The sequence below is a fragment of the Neofelis nebulosa genome, chromosome 2 (assembly GCF_028018385.1).
Source record: "Neofelis nebulosa isolate mNeoNeb1 chromosome 2, mNeoNeb1.pri, whole genome shotgun sequence".
Taxonomy (NCBI): Eukaryota; Metazoa; Chordata; class Mammalia; order Carnivora; family Felidae; genus Neofelis; species Neofelis nebulosa.
In genome coordinates, this window is record NC_080783.1 from 34,522,589 (window position 1) to 34,539,642 (window position 17,054).

The 17,054-nt window shown below is 37.9% G+C and overlaps 1 protein-coding gene across 4 annotated transcripts in view; it reads left to right on the plus strand.

Moving 5' to 3' along the window:
• Positions 1–17,054, plus strand: part of FLACC1 (flagellum associated containing coiled-coil domains 1) — a 61,803-nt gene that overhangs the window by 6,479 nt on the left and 38,270 nt on the right. The window contains exon 2 of one of the 4 annotated variants that reach the window (XM_058709513.1): positions 2,281–2,332. The gene's annotated coding sequence lies outside the window, so the exon portion shown is untranslated. Of the gene's footprint in view, positions 1–2,280; positions 2,333–13,460; positions 14,225–17,054 lie in introns of those variants that run through there. The other 3 variants (XM_058709531.1, XM_058709504.1, XM_058709537.1) reach the window with 3 other exon arrangements.

A 17,054-nucleotide genomic window follows, 5' to 3' on the forward strand; every position in this document is an offset into this window, starting at 1 on the left:
ATTCACTTCTAAAAAATAGTATTTGAGTTCTACTTTATAAAATAACTCTGGGGTGCTTATTTTAGCAAATTCTTAAAGCTTTTTATTTATTCTCTAAGAAAATAATCTTGCTGTTGCCAGTTTCCAAGAAACATCGGGAAATGGGTAAATGTACAGCCAGAGAGTAGTACAAAGTTATGAAATTATCAGATTTATGTATACTATATAAATAGCTGTAAACTAAGCTAGATTTTGGAGTGTTCTGTATAATTAGTATACTTTTTTAATAACTGATGCTAAAATGATCATTTTGGAGGCAGGGTGAGGGCATATTCACAGCCAAATAAGCACATCTAATTGAAGTTTCAGTTTTTGAGAACTAGATTGATGTTACTGTTTCACCAGAAACATAATGATTTGTATACTGGCACATGCTTGTCTCTAAAAATGAATGTTTTGAAATTGGGCTTTACTGTTTTTAAAGATTCCATCTAAAATCATTTTTGGTACAGCCTGAGAATCTCTATTCTAACAAAAGTGTGCAAATTATAGGAAGAAGACCTGGAGCCTTGTAGTATAGTTTCTCCTCACTTTATCTGTTACACTTGAGTACTGTTCACATTTTAGTTTTTCTGTATCAACTGTGTATGTACTTTTATGCCAATATAAGAAACTCCAATCTTTTTTTTCTCCTTTAGGAAGATTCTCAGTGATTATACCTCAGGTATTTCTAAGTATCCTACTCTCTATAGGAGGGATACCTTCGTGGGCTCAGAATGAAAAGTTTCCCTGAATTATGATGATCTCAAATCTTACGTAATAGCCTTAGGCGTTGGTCTTAGGGAGAACTTCATGACCATCGTTAAAGTAGCTGTTGGTTTTTTTTTAAGTTTTATATTCTGTGTTCTTGATTTGACACGAATGAACAGACTTTGGCAAAGGGAGGAAATAAGAGGCAGCTCACAACAAGAGCCTATTCTCTATAAAAGGTGTATTTTGTACAGTATTCATTCAAAGTCTGCTATTTTTTTTTTTTTTTTTTTACCGTTCTGATACTTGGTTACTAATATTGACTTTTGATATCTGGAACTAGAGCTCTCAAGTGGTTAATGGCCCACCCCTTTGATGTCAGATGCCCACAGGCCTGCAGTCCCAAGTGCAACACCACAGTGTCTACAGCTGAGTGGTTGCATTGTGGAGCACAGCTGCCCAGGAGTGGTGTTGGAAGTGCCCTCTGGGGCAGCCAGGGAAATTCTATTGTTTGATATCTAGGGCTTGACTTTGTCAAACAGCTCTTTGTGCACCTACCTTTGCTTTGTCAAATGTAAATCAGATAATAAACATGAATATCTTCTTAAATTTTTGTCTTTCGTGTTTTTGTCCCAGTGCTCTTCACAGATTATCCTGCATTGAGGCTTTCCTTTCCATTATGTTGGTTTTGGTACAGAAGACAACCTCTGTTTGCCAAAGCAATACAAGACAAACCAATTATAAGTCATATGTAGTAAACAGGTCTTATTTTCTGAGATATGTTTAAAAAGAATAAAGGGAGTGTTATATATGCCATATTGTTTCCTTAGCAAAGTAACAGCAACAAAACATCATTGCAGATCTTTAATTTGAAAAAGACCAAAGCAATTCTTTTCCTATAGTCCACAATTTACTGTTGATACTCTTAGCTATTTAGAAACTGTTTCCAGCAGACAGTCTCTCCTTTGCTGTCCTGCCTGCGCTCCCTTGTGGTGTATTCAGTTAACTTCTTTCTCTTTTGTTCTGCCTTGGGTGAATGCTTTCACTGCCCATGCCACTGGCCCCACCCAATTGTAGCACCCCATATTTGGTGAGCCTCTGCTGGCCCAGGACTCTTACTGGATTCCTTAGGAATCCTCGGGACTTTCCCTCCTCAGTGGACCAATTCTAGTACCCCTTGGGAAACTGACAACCTCTGGCAGAGGTTACTCCTCAGTGAGGATCAGAAGACCCACGGGGAGCCCACTGGACTGTCCTTGCCCAAAAGAGTGATGGATTTTCCCTCTTGTCCTTCATAAGGACCCTTCCCTCCCTCTCCTTTCTCTTTTTAGCCCTTTGGTCGTCTAACCCTAGTACTCCTCAGACAACTGAAGATCTCTGGCCAGGACAACTCCCCGGTATGGTCTAAAGGTGTGAGGATGAACAAGTCAGACTGCTGGTACCTGTGAGGGCAATGGACCCCTTTCTTCTCCCCCAACTCTGTCTCTTCTTAGGTCTCTATTCCCAACTTGCTTATTTTGGAATTCCCCCCTCCCTTTTTTGTTCCCACAGATCCAGCTGCCATCTTGATCTATAGCAAAACATATTCCTGTGCATCTGAATGGTGAGTCCTTCCCTCTCCTTTTTTCTGACCCTGACTGGCCACCTCATGTCCAGCTTTCTCTGTTACAGGGACACCCCAGCAGGGATTGCTGTTGCCACTTGCTGCAACCCTCTCCTTGGTGGAACACCCCAGTAGAGTCAGTTGCCCCATTTAAGGTCCAGTCCTTTTTCAGGTCATTGGGATGCCCTAACTGAAATCGTGACCACGAATTGGAGCTCCATTCCCTGTGGTGGAGCACCCCTTTGGGAATCAACAGTCAGTCTTTTTGACTGTGAGACAAACCCCCCTCTATCCCTTTGGACTCATCCTTGGGCTATATTCTTAAGAACTGGAATAAATTTGACACCCAAATCCTGAGAAAAATGTCTCATCTTTTTTAATGTAATATTTCCTGGCCTTAATAAAAACTCCGAGATCAAAAGGTATGACCCGTTCATGGAATCCTTTCATATAATACTATTTTCCAGCTTGACCTCTTTTGCTGGAATTCCTCCAAATGGCCAAAAGTCCCATGTATTCAAGACTTCATGGCATTTTCCCCAAATCCCAATCTCTTCAATAACTGTAGAATGTGTCTTGCTTGGTTTCATGGCCATCTGACCCTGTGGAAGGCTATCAAACCTGAAACTTTGAGGTATGCTAAGTTAAATGATAAGTTGAATTGAATTCATTGGATATCTAAGTCTTTTCCAAATAAGGTAAAATACTAAAGCAATGGTTATTAAATATAGGTTTATCTGCTTTTGATTTCTTCTTACAGAGAAACTAAAGATATTTGGGTCTGTTGGAAAACATGTTTTGTTTCTTACTGAAAGTTCTATGGGGACACCTGAGTGACTCAGTTGGTTAAGCATCCAACTCTTCAGCTCAGATCATGATCTCAAGGTTCATGAGTTTGAGCCCCACATTGGGCTCTGCACTGGTGGCATGGAACCTGCTTAGGATTCATTCTCTCTCTCTCTCTCTCTCTCTCTCTCTCTGACTCTCTGACTCTCTCTCTCTCTCTGACTCTCTCTCTCTCTCTCTTTCTCTCTCTCTGACTCCTCCCCCATGCTTGCTCTCCATCTCTCTCTCTCAAAATAAATAAAAATAAACTTTTAAAAAAAGAAAGATTATACTATGAAAAATGCATGTTCCTAAAAATCATGAAATATATTTATAAATTTGCCAGTCTAAAGAATTCTAATGTAATAGTTCACAACTGGTTACTGTTTAGTTTTCACTGGAGACTAAAGTTCTAAGAGTTAGAATTCTGCTGTATGTAATTAAGACTGCTGGAAATGATAAGGAAAGCAACTCTGTGTAGGAAAGTAGGAGACATGTAAGAAAGGTATAAGGAATGAGAACACGTTTTTGTTTAGGGGAAAAAGAAGGTAATTTTGTCCTAAAATGAGACTACTTGTTTGGAGAGAAAAGACTTAGAACAAAAATCTGAATGCAAAAAAGTTGTAGAAGATCTGTGAAGTCAAAGCTCTAGAAAAGAATTTTATGTGTGGTCAGAACAAACTAAGGTTGAAATGAATGGGTTTTAAAAGTACACTGGTATGCGATTAAAATTCTCCTTTTCTGTTAGAAGACAAAGTTTCCTCAGATTGTTGGTCTGCTCTTGATAAGAAAATGAAACAAAGTTGTTTTTTTCTTTTCTTTAGCTGCCCAGAAAACCAAAGTTTTTATGTTGTATCTTTATCAGTTCTTTAATGATCTATAATTCTGTTTGGTATGTGCTTTAAAACTTTCTAAGGGTTTTAATAAACTTCCCATAGGTTTAAGTTGTAAATGAAGTGGGTTTATTTTGTTTTTGTTTTTTACTAATTAGGCTTGTTTATTTGGTATGTTAAGTTACTTGGGAAGCACTGTCAAATAAATGATGTTAAGCCTTAGGTTGTATTGTATGGGTAAATGCTATAACTGTCTTAGAAACTACATAAAATCCCTAAAGTTTTAATATGTTCTGTCATAAGGTCATTACTTGAAGTATGGAAATGTTCTGTGCCACAGAAATAACTGGATTTCCTTGTCAGTTGCATTATAATGAACTCTCAGATCTTTAACCATGTCCATTTCTAAGGGTTTTTTTTTTTTTCATTTATAGTTATTGTTCTGATGCTCTTGCAAAATGAGTTTTTTCTGTAAAGAAATTCATGAAAAGGACTTTTGCAGGGGACAAGTACAGGTATTTGATATCTTTAAGATTGTAAAACTGAACTGGGTAAGAATTTCCAGAACTAACAAAAAAGCTGCATCCAAATAACTAGAATTAATAACATGGGACTGAACGAATTATGGAAGATTATAGTTTTTGTGATTTTTGTTTGAAGCATTGCTAGTTCTCTAATGTATGCTCTTCCAGATTGAGAAAGTTTTCTCTTAAAATATCTATGACTTACAGAAATGTGATAAAGTAGTCCTTTAAGGACAAATCGAAACATTTAACTCTTCTCCCTACCTGAACCCTCTGAAATTCAGAAACTCTTAGTATTCTTTGTTCCATGGCAATTATAATTAGTTGCATAAGTTCAATGAGAATCTATTCTCCTTGCAACAAGACACCATTGGAAACACTGGTTATATTACCAAGGCTTTCACTGGAATGTCATATTTGCAAGAGACATGCATAGACTCAGATATAACCAGACTGCTATAAGGAATTAAGGTTGACTTTATGAAGCCAGTAGAGTCCCATGGGAATGTTGGCCTGATACCTTGCTTCCAGAGTTCTCAGCAGCCTTATCAGGTAAGTAAGGAACATCACTTCTTGGCAAGGACAGGAGCCTCAGGATATTTTGGGGATCTCAAGAAGAGGAATTTGCCCAAATCTACAGGTATTGCAGGCATGTCTGATGGCAAGTATTTGGCTTGGCTTCTGGCTTCAAGAGTGTATTAAAAGTTCAAATCAGCAAAACTAAAAGGCAACCAATAGAATGGGAGAAGATATTTGCAAACAACATAACAGATAAAGGGTGAGTATCCAAAATCTATAAAGAACTTATCAAACTCAACACCCCCCAAAAAAAATAATCCAGTGAAGGAATGGGTAAAAGACATGAATAGACACTTCTCCAAGGAAGACATCCAGATGGCCAACTGACACATGAAAAAATGCTCAACATCACTCCTCATCAGGGAAATACAAATCAAAACCACAATGAGATACTACCTCACACCTGTCAGAATGGCTAACATTAACAACTCAGGCCACAACAGATGTTGGTGAGGATAAGGAGAAAGAGGATCCCTTTTGCATTGTTGGTGGGAATGTAAGCTGGTGCAGCCCCACTGGAAAACGGTATGGACGTTCCTCAAAAAACTGAAACGAACTACCCTACAACCCAGCAATTGCACTACTAGGTATTTATCCAAGGGATACAGGTATGCTGTTTCAAAGGGGCACATGCACCCCAATGTTTATAGCAGCACTATCAACAATAGCCAAAATATGGAAAGAGCCCAAATGTCCATCAATGGATGAATGGATAAAGAAGAAGTCGTGTATATATATATATACAATGGAGTATTACTCGGCAATCAGAAAGAATGAAATCTTGCCATTTGCAACTACATGGATGGAATTGGAGGGTATTATGCTAAGCAAAATTAGTCAGAGAATGACAAATATATGACTTAACTCATATGAGGACTTTAAGACACAGAACAGATGAACATACGGAAAGGGAAGCAAAAATAATATAAAAACAGGGAGGGAGACAAAACAAGAGACTCTTAAATATGGACAACAAACAGGGTTACTGGAGGGGTTGTGGGAGGGGGGATAAGCTAAATGGGTAAGGGACATTAAGGAATCTACTCCTGAAATTGTTGCATTATATGCTAAGTTGGATGTAAATTTAAAAAATAAATTTTGAAAAATAGTGAAAAAAAAAGTGCATTAAAAGTTGAATCTCAAGATTCCTTATGAAAAGTTCCAGCAGGGGCACTTGGGTGGCTCAGTTGGTTAAGCAACCAACTCTTGATTCCAGCTCAGGTCTTGATCTCATGGTTCGTGAGATCGAAACCCCACGTCCAGCTCTGTGCTGACAGCACAGAGCCTGCTTGGGATTCTCTCTCTCTGTCTCTCTCTACCCTTACCCTGCTGACGTGTATACTCTCTGTCTCTCTAAATAAATAAACATTTTTTAAAAAAAGAAAAATAGAAAAGTTCCAGCAAAGCAAATTTTAAAAAGGTCTATATGGTCAATCTCTATTCTTGCTGAGCTTATGTAAATAATTAGGCCAAGTTCATTAAAATTGGACTTGTTTCTTAAATGAATTAGTCTTGATTTGACTACTTCTAGAAATAAGTGTGAATTTAGAGAGAAATTATATTTTAATAACACACTTCTGCAGATGTTGAATTCTAGTTCTGATTGTCTTTAAATGTTTGTTGTTTACCTAAGCTAGACAACTTGAGATAAACTTCAGAGAAAGTGTCACAATAGCTCATGTATAGACAGTCTTCATGCTTGTTATTCTGTGGGGATAATAACAGAATAATGGGCATATGGTTATTTGAACTGGAAAATGGGATGGACTCCCTAAGAATTGTTTAACCCAACCATCACCTTAACAAATTCTGTATGTCTGGGATGACAAAATTGCTCCTTAAGAGCCAGAATGGACTCCACTCCATGGGGTTAAATATGGACTTATGGAAATAATTGATGGCCCCACTTTCCTTGTGATTGGATTGGATGATGTACTTGGGGATGCCCATACCCCCAGACAGGTCTTCTCCCACTTGCCAGTGATTCCTCATAATTGGGATATTGTTAAGGTTAGACATCAAATAAAGAGGGCTCCCTTAGCCTTATTTGTCCCAAGAGCTGCCTCTATTGATATAAAATTGCAAAAAGAGGCTTTAGCCAAACATACGGCAGCCACATTTAACTAAGCCCAACATGCCGTCACCAATAAATTCAAAAGGTAGCCCTCCAAAACCAAAAGGCCCTTGATATCCTGACTGCATCTCATGGAAGAACCTACTATTCCTTTATTCTATTATCCTATTATTTCTATTATTCTGCCTTATTAAAACAGAATGTTATGCTGCTCCAGATTACCACATTAATGTGACAGGATTACTAGAAGACATGAATACTCAAAGTGGCACTTTAAAAGATCAATCTGTCTCTTCTTTAATTGGTTAAACTCCTGGACTGGAGGAATATTTTGGTCAACTATCAAAGGCCTTTTATTCAGGCTTCCTTTCTCATAATAATAATAATCTTATTTCATTGTTTTTTCTGATGTCTCTCCACCTGGTGCCAAGATTCCTTCACTGCCTTAACTTTAAGCCAACAAATGACCCTTTCTACTCAGAAATTCATGTATGTTGTCTACCTTGGATTCAGCTGCCTCTGCCTTTCATAATTCTACATATAAATTCCCAACTGACCAATGTTGACCCATAGGTAGAGACATCTCGGTGCCCCTCATTTAGCAGAAAGAAGCCACTAAAGATAAGACCACCCAAATGCCAAAGATTTGTTATTGTCAGTCTATCAGGGAGGAATACAGAGGCCCCTTTTAGGAACAGCTTGAGCAAGGCAAAAGGGCTCACAGCAATCACCAAGCTGAATGCAAAGAGTCTCATTAAGCATCCCACCTTGAAATAGCCATAGGCCCTAACTGATCAATTACCAGGCACTGGTCCCTGAGATTACCAAAAAAAAGGGAAAATTCCGTATGTTCCCATACTCCCTCACTTCACCCTATAACTGTGACTCCTCACCACTGCCTCACTGCAGACAGTCTCTCCTTTGATGTCGTGCCCAACACTCCTTTGCAGTGTATTCAATAAACTTCTATCTCTTGAAAGAAAGAAAGAAAGAGAGAGAGAGAGAGAGAGAGAAAGAAAGAAAGAAAGAAAGAAAGAAAGAAAGAAAGAAAGAAAGAAAGAAAGAAAAGAAAGAAAAGAAAGAAAAGAAAGAAAAGAAAGAAAAAAAGAAAAAGGAAAGAAGGAAGAAAAAAGGCACCTGGGTGGCTCCATCGGTGGACCATTTGACTCAATCTCAGGTCTTGATCTCAGGGTTGTGAATTCAAGACCTGCACTGGGTGTGGAGTCTACTTTAAAAAAGAGAAGAAGAAAAGAGAAAAGAGAAAAGCTATTTCCAAAAAACTAAATTCAAAAATTGTTGGACTCTGATAGAAAAGTTCTTTAATGTTCTCTTTTCTCTATCACAATTTAATTGTTGGGTTTTTTTTTTTTTGAAAAATGCATTTTATATCCATTTAGAATTCTGAGCATTTTATGATAAGTAAATGAAGTATGAATCTCTAATTCCTTGATACATTTTTTCTGTTTGTTTTTCTTTGATATGAAATTTAGTGATATCCCCAGCATCTTTTTTATTTAAGTTTATTTATTTTGAGAGAGAGAGAGAGAGCAAGCAGGGGAGAGGCAGAGAGAGAGAGAGGAGAGAGAGAGAATCCCAAGCAGGGTCCACGCTGTCAGCACAGAGCCTAACATGGGGCTTGATCCCATGAACTGTGAGATCATGACCTTAGCTGACATCAAAAGTTGGTCCCTTAGCCAACTAAGCCACCCAGGCATCCCTCCCAATATCTTTAATTGTGTTTTCTTTCACAAATGATGAGCAGTAGATGTGTTTAAGTCCCAAAACCTTCTGATGAGGGCAACAATTGAGGGTGTTCTGTTGACTTCCATCTCTGTTTTTACTATATTAAGTTGGAGTTATGCTAGTAGTGAGTTTTGTTTTTCATTAGTTTTTATAAAATAAGGCCCCAAATGCCATATAATTTTCAAAGGAACAAATGTTGCTGTGCATTTTTGGCAAATATGACAAAATACAGCTGCTGGCAGGCATGAAGAGTTTTATTCTTTAAGAAAATGTAAGTAAAGCACACCAAATGTAATGTGAGATTAGAGAAAAATACAAAAGTCAAATAATTTAAAGAGTATTCCATAAAATTTATTTTTCTTGCCTTCTTAGAAAAATCACAAAGTTGTTTAAAAGTAAGATTTTTGCATTACATTTAAGCATTACAACAAAGGGCCAGGAAGTTTTACAAAATAATGTTAGGTAATTCGCTACCACTTAAAAAGCTATTTCACCATCTTTCAAGGGAATCTCTAGATCCACACAATTCCACACAATAATGTGAAGAATTAGCACCCTACCTTTTTTGTGTTATATCTAGGCCTATACATACATATACATACATTTTAAGGTAATCAGACTTCATATTGTAAAATATTCTTCAGTCACAACATGCAAGTCTTCCAAGTATTGCTTTAATAAATAAGTACCTGTGGAATTATACATTAAAACATTAAAAGAAGTGAAAAATGGGTGCTCAGCACCACTGGAAAATAGTATTTCGTTATGCATGAATCTATGCATCCCTGCTGAGAACTTTCTACAAGTTACCTTTCCTCTCACCTCACTACTACTGCCCTCATCCCTCCTGAATTCCAAAGCAGTGTCTGTCTCTGACCTTAGCAACAGCATTAACCAGGAACTTTCCTAGCATTTAAAAAATTTTTTTATTATCAAAGTGTAGTTGACATACAGTATTATATTAGTTTTAGGCATACAGCGCAGTGATCTGATAATCCTATACATTATACAATGCTCACCAGAAGTGTAGTCACCATCTGTCACCATACAATGTTATCACAATACTAATGGCTATATGCCCTATACTGTACTTTATATCTCCATGATTATTTTATATCTAGAAGTTTGTACCTCTTAATCCCCTTCCTCTATTTCACCCATTCCACATCCCCACCCCTCTGGCAACCACCAGCTTGTTTTCTGTATTTATGAGTCTGTTTCTGTTTTTGTATGTTTCTTTTGTTTTTTAGATTCCACATATAAGTGAAATCATATAGTATTTGCCTTTCTCTGAAAAGATTGTCAGCCTCACTGGTCATTAGGGAAATGAAAGTCAAAATCACAATGAGATATCACCTCACACCTGTCAGAATGACTGTTATAAAAAAGAAGTAAGTGTTGGCAAGGATGTGGAGTAAAGGGAACCCTCATGTCTTGTGGGTTGGAGTATAAATTGGTGCAGCCATTGTGGAAAACAGTATAGAGGCTCCTCAACAAATTAGAAATGCCATATGATCCAGTAATTCTACTGAGTACCTACCCAAAGAAAATGAAAACACCAATTTGAAAATATATATGCATCCTATGCTTATTGCAGCTTTGTTTACAATTGCCAAGATATGGAAGCAACCCAAGTGTCCATCCATAGATGAAAGGGTAAAGAATGCAATGAAATATTAGCCATTTAAAAAAAAAGAATGAAATCTTACCATTTAGGACAACATAGATGGACCTAGAGGGTATTATGCTAAGGGAAATAAGGCAGACAAAGAAAGACAAATAGCATTTTGACACAGTCATCTTTTGTTTGGAAGAGAAAGGACAAGAGGTGTGGAGAAGCATTTCCCTGGATCCTGAATGATGTTACTGATGAGAACAACAGATGTTTGGGTTGTGGGTCCTGCTGTTCCAGCGCTGAGCTGCAGATCAAGTGCCTATGTGTTCTTTAATAAACTCAGGTTTTTGGGTATACCTGTGATATGCAGAACTCTCTAAAGCCCAGGGCTCAGGGCGGTGGCCCCTCTTTCTAGATGTGAGAGTGGCACTGCAGGTGCTGATATAATTCCTGTGGCTCCCTGGTGAGGGGTCACTTGGAAAGAGCTGAATGAGTCAGTGGAACTTAGCACCCCAAAATGAGATCTTGATAGACAAGAAATGATCAAAGGAAATTGAGCAACTTGGAGATAATGATAAGCTTCCTAAAAGAACACTGACTTTTCCACACTGGGAGTATTCTCAGAAAGCCACAAATAGGGCTACCCAAATGGAAAGCCTCTAAGTACACACTGGCTGACCACTGTTGTCACTTCATTAGGGCTACAGCATCACGCAAGGCCCATTTCCCAACCCAGTGTGCAAGCTCATTTTGATGATATACTTGGATTCTTAAGTCACAGTTTCTCTCATTCATGTATTCAACCTCTACTTTCTTATACTGTTGATATTCTGGCCTCCTACACCTCCATTCCAAATAATAAGGAGCATTGCTTGGGGAAAGTTACTGAGAATGTTGTTAGCATCAGTCCCCTTCCTGGGTCTTTGGAAAGAGCTTTTTTTGCAATGCCACAGTTTCCCTAAATTCAGTCAAAGAAAAGAGCACTTAACACTTAGTCCCTAAAAGCCTTCATTTCCTTCCCTTCTGCTATTTTGAATCTGACAAAATTGTACTCATGTCTAAAGAGAAGAAAGGAGGAAACAAAGATCCTAAAGTAGTGGTAATTAGTGCTAAGCCTTGGCCTAGTCAAGTGACTTCCTTCTGTGCCTGCTTCCTTTGTATCTTTGCTGTTAGCCACTCTCTACACAAGACCCAAATCCTGCTTTTTTTTTTTATTGTAGGAAAGCATTTGAATATAAAATTTCACACAAACAGACTTGAAGTAATATCCAGTCTCTAGATGGAGATGGATTTGACCAGATGAGTCAAATCTACTCATTGTTTTCTTTGTAACTTCTTTCCCTCCCTCTTTGTTTTTGAAGTTTGTCTCCATCTAGTCTGCCCATGGTGCTTGACACACTGAGATTGGCATGACAGAAAGATGAAAAATGCCCAATTCTCCAATGACATTGCTGAGTATGCATCAATTTGGTAGCACTACTTACTTCATGTTTCATGAAACTAATGAACCTTTTTCTTTCATTCAAATGATGGTTATACACATTTGAACTATAACATAGCTTTAAGAAATACTGTCGTAAGTGTTGGTGATATTTCTCAGGGCTCTGTTCTAGAACCTATTCTCTTCTTACACCCTTTACCTGTGTGATCTCATCCATCCCTTTCCTTTAAATCTACCCCGAAAACTCCTAAAGTGTTTCTGGCCCAGACTCTTCTTTTGAACTCCCAAATCATGGAACAAACTCTGTAATGTACATCACCACTTGAGTTTCTCCCTGGCACCTCAAACTCAACATATCCAAGCCCAAAGTCATGATCTGTTCCCTTGAGCCTGTTTATCCCCGAGACTTTCTCATCTCAATAAACTGGCACTGCCATCTACTCAATTGCTTGAGCTAGAAATGCATGAACCATTACTGCCTCCTCCTTTTTCCTGTGACATTTGATCAATCACCAAGTCTTACTGTGTCCTCCCTCCTCCATCCCTACTGCAGCTCCCTCAGCCAAGGCCACCATTGTTCTCATTTGACCACTGCCACAGACTCCTAACTGGTTTCCCTGCCTCCTGACTTGGCCTCTCCAATTGTTTCTCAACATTGCAGTCAAATTGATCTTTCTAATATGCAACACTAATCAAATCCCTTCTGTGACTAAAATTGTTGTCTGACTCATTAGAAGTCCCTGCTATACACTTCCACTGCATCTGGTGAGGCCCTTAAGTTTCATTGTGCTTTTATTGAGTTTATTATCTGCTTTCCCATTAGTCTCTAAGCTCTGTGGGCACACAAACTGAATATATCCCCACACCTTACAACAGTACCTGGCACACAGTAGATAATAAATGTGAAGTCAAATGAATGGATGAATGTATAACAATGTTTTGTAAACTATGGGTTGTGACCTAACAGTGGATCATGAAGTCAATCAAATGGATTTATAATGAGCTTTCATTTTAAATTGAAGAAAAAAATAGATGAGAATAGCATGTAATAAAGGTACTATTTCATGCAACTTTTTATCGTAAAATGTAAAATATATTTCTTATAGTGAATTGCAGTAGAATAAAAATGAAAGCCCCTGGTCTATCATAAGCAGGCATATTTCTTTCTTATAATGAGAAAAAGCAGCTTTTCTGCTTAGGAAAACTTAGGGGGGAAAAATTTCGAACTCCTTGGCAACTGAAAAGGATTCCTGCCCTAGGGGATTTATACTTTCACAGATTTCAAAGCCTGAAATTCAAAGAAGAAACTGCCTACTTCAGAGTTTTAGGTTTCTGTAAGCAAATGACAGAAGAACATAAAATCCTCCTCCTGTCTGGCAACTACTGCCATAGGCCAATTAAGTTTAGGAGTGCAGTTTAATTCTATTTCCTCTGAAAGTATATCTTTTTTTTTTTTTTAATAGGTTAAGCGTCCTACTTTTTTTTCTTTTTCTTTTTTTAACGTTTATTGAGAAACAGAGAGGGACAGAGCATGAGCATGGGAGGGGCAGAGAGAAGGTGAGACACAGAATCTGAAGCAGGCTCCACGCTCTGAGCTGTCAGCATATATCCCGACATGGGGCTTGAACTCACAAACCGCGAGATCATGACCTGAGCCTGAGTCAGACGCTTAACTGACTGAGCCACCCAGGTGCCCCCCTCTGAAAGTATATCTGAAGCATATTTTGTCTTGTGTCTTAGAGAATTTGTTAGCTGGCTGCTTCTCCAGCCTTCTTTTTAAGAGCTGAGTGCTTGAGCCAATGAGGTGCTGCATTCTGTTTCCATAGCAATAAAAGAAACAAACCTTCACCTGCCATCTCCCAACCAAATCTCACAACTCAAGGCCCAAGTCAAGAGAGTCTGAATGAAAGTTTGACTTTCTCCTCTAGTTTGACTTTCATGGCAATACTGAAAGATTCAAACCGGACTGTCTTTAGAAGGAAATTTTGTGCTGACGCCCATTCAGCCTTTGTAAAAGCCTTTGACTGAATTCACTGCAAGTCTGTCTCTCTGCCCTACACGTACTGCGGATTTTGTTTTGGCATTTCAATCACTTGGAACAACCAAAGTCTCACGTTCTGGAACTTCTGGATTTCATCTAAAATGAATGCTAATTTTATGGCGATGAGAAACAGTTTCTCTATAAAATTGTGATGTCTTTAAGACTCTTGACTTGGAAAAGGACCACATGGGAGAAACAAATCTTTGAGAAGTTCCAGGTAAGCTCTTTGGAAAAGTTTTATGTACTTTCTGTGTCTGGTTATTAGCACTAACCAGTGACTTTTCTGAAAGCTCAGCTGGCTCACTGGTGACTACAGTGTCACCAATTGACACATTCAGTCCCCTGAACCTTAGGTAAAATCATCAAGGAGAAATACAGGAAAGGAAAAGAATAGGGAGAAAGAATCCTACATCACACATGGGTGTGCCTGCATAGATACACACACACACACACACACACACACACACACACACACGCACACACACACCCCTCTATAGTCTTAAAGCCTTACAATGCAACATCAAGCCACTTGTGGATACAGTAGACCTATGTATGCTGATACAGAAATAGCTACTAGATATCCTGTTATGTAAAAAGAGCAAATACATGGTGTAGTATGTAAAGTATACCTCTGGTTTATGTAAAAATTTTTTGAGATTTTATGTATAATATATGTATGTACATATATATTCATATTCATAGAACTTTTCTGCAAGTATACGCCTCAAAAAAGCCTGTTAACAGTGGTTTCCTCATGGGAGAGTACTGGAAGTAGAGGGCTGATGTTTAGCTGGTATGTAGTCATTGAAATATTAAAATACTGCCATACTGGTTATATATACAGTTGAGCCTTGAACAACGCCAGGGGATAGGGGCACTGACACCCATGCAGTCAAAAATCCTGGTATAACTTTTGATTCCTCAAAAACATTACTAACAGCCTACTGTTGACCAGAAGCTTTACCCATAACATACGGTCAATTAAGATATATTTTTATCTTATATGTATTATATACTGTAGTCTCACTTTAATACGTTTCTCTTAATTTGTTTCGGTATCCTAGGGCTACATGGTTCAGCTGCAAGTTTTTTCAAATTGTCACAAATCTCCAAAAGATTTTCCAATATATTTATTGAAAAAAATCAGCATATAAGTGGACCTGCACAGTTCAAACTGTTTTTATTCAAGGATCGACTATATACATTTTCCAAGCCATTCAAATGTCCTCCTTGCCACCTTGGTTGCTCCAGCTCCTCCTCTGGTACCCCCAGACCTCCTCATGATTAGGCAACTAAAGGTTAATGCCTGGCACAAGGGTAGGAGTGGAGTCCTGCAGGACCCTGTTCCAGCCCTATAGCCATGCCTTTTTTGATTGTTCAATAGCCATGTCTATACTAGTTGTTAAATATTTCGAATATTTATCCCTATAAGTGTTTGGAAGGAGAGGCCTGTACTTTTTAAAAGCAAAAGAATATACACCAAGGCATTGTTTACGATAGAAAAAAAAAAGGCAATACCCAAATGTTCATCAATACAAACCTGGCTAAAAATAGAAATGGATATGTTTGTAGGATAGAAATTCACACAACCATAATGATATAGAAATACATCTTAGACTTGTTTTATAGATTTGCCTTAAGTATAATTTGAATTATGGATTTGTTTTAAATTTGTTTAAAAATAATCTGTTATTAGAGGAATGGGCTGTGTATAGATGAGTGAGATTAGCCATAAATTGCTAATTTATGATGGGTGATGGGTGAGTTCATTATACTGTTTTCTCTACTTTTGTGCATTTAAAAAATTTCTCCACAGTAAACTTCAGTTTAAAAAAATGACAATATGTCAGGGTGCCTGTGTGACTCAATCAGTTAAGAGTCCAACTCTTGGTTTTGGTTCAGGTCATGATCTCACAGTTTGTGAGTTCAAGCTCCCCACAGGCTCTGTGCTGGCAGTGTGGAGCCTGCTTGAGATTCTCTTTTTTTTTTTTTTTTTTTTGCTCTCTCTCCCTCCCCTGCTTTCTCTCTCTCACACACAAAAATAAACATTTTTTTAAATCTATAAAAAAAGATATCTCTACAGTTATTGACATTAAAAGAAGTTCATGCATATATAGAATGCATGTATAGTTTCTCCCATTATTTAAGTCTGTTTCTTTAGTCTAGAGAGAATTCTAGAAGTTATTAACCAAAATATTTTCAATGGTCATCTCTGGGTGTTAGTACTTCAGATAATTTTTGCTCCCTTAGGCTTTCCTGTATTATTATTTTCTTTACAGTAAGCCCATTTCAATTTAACACACACACACATAAATAAACCTATTATCTCCAAATATTAGGGATAAAAGCTTCAGTATACAAAAAATCACTAGGGTTTATAATATTCCTAAACTCAGTTAACAGGTTTTGAGAACCTAATGTGTACAAGCCAGTGTGCTAAGAGCTTTTCTGACATGGCCTCATTTCTTGTGCATGACAGCCCAGTGAGGCATGAACTTCCATGTCCCCATTTTGCAAATGAGACTGAGACTCAGAAAAGTAAAAGTAAATGTCTTGAGGTCCCACAAGCAGTGGAGCAGAGGAGCTGTTATGCAAAATCAGGCCCACCTGACTCAAAAACACAAGGAAAATTTTAGTAAAGGATGTTGAGGGGGGCGCTTGGGTGGCTCAGTTGGTTAAGCATCCAACTCTTGATTTTGGCTCAAGGTCAGGATCTCACGGTTTGTGAATTTAAGCCCCATGTCGGAGCCTGTTTGGAATTCTTTCTCTCCCTCTTTCCTTCCCCCATTTGCTCTCTCTCTCTCTCTCTCTCTCGCTCTCTCTCTCTCTCTCAAAATGAATAAACTTTAAAATAAAAAACAAATTAACAAAATTGGGAAGGGAGAAAAAAACATAATCCTGATATTCTAGCCCAATTTTCACTTTTTATTATTTTCTAGCTTTTGTACATATAGGTACATACTTGTAATTGTATCCATTGCATATATACCACTTAATATCTTTGTTCTTAAGCATTTCTTCACGTTCTCACGGGCTTTAATCAGTTA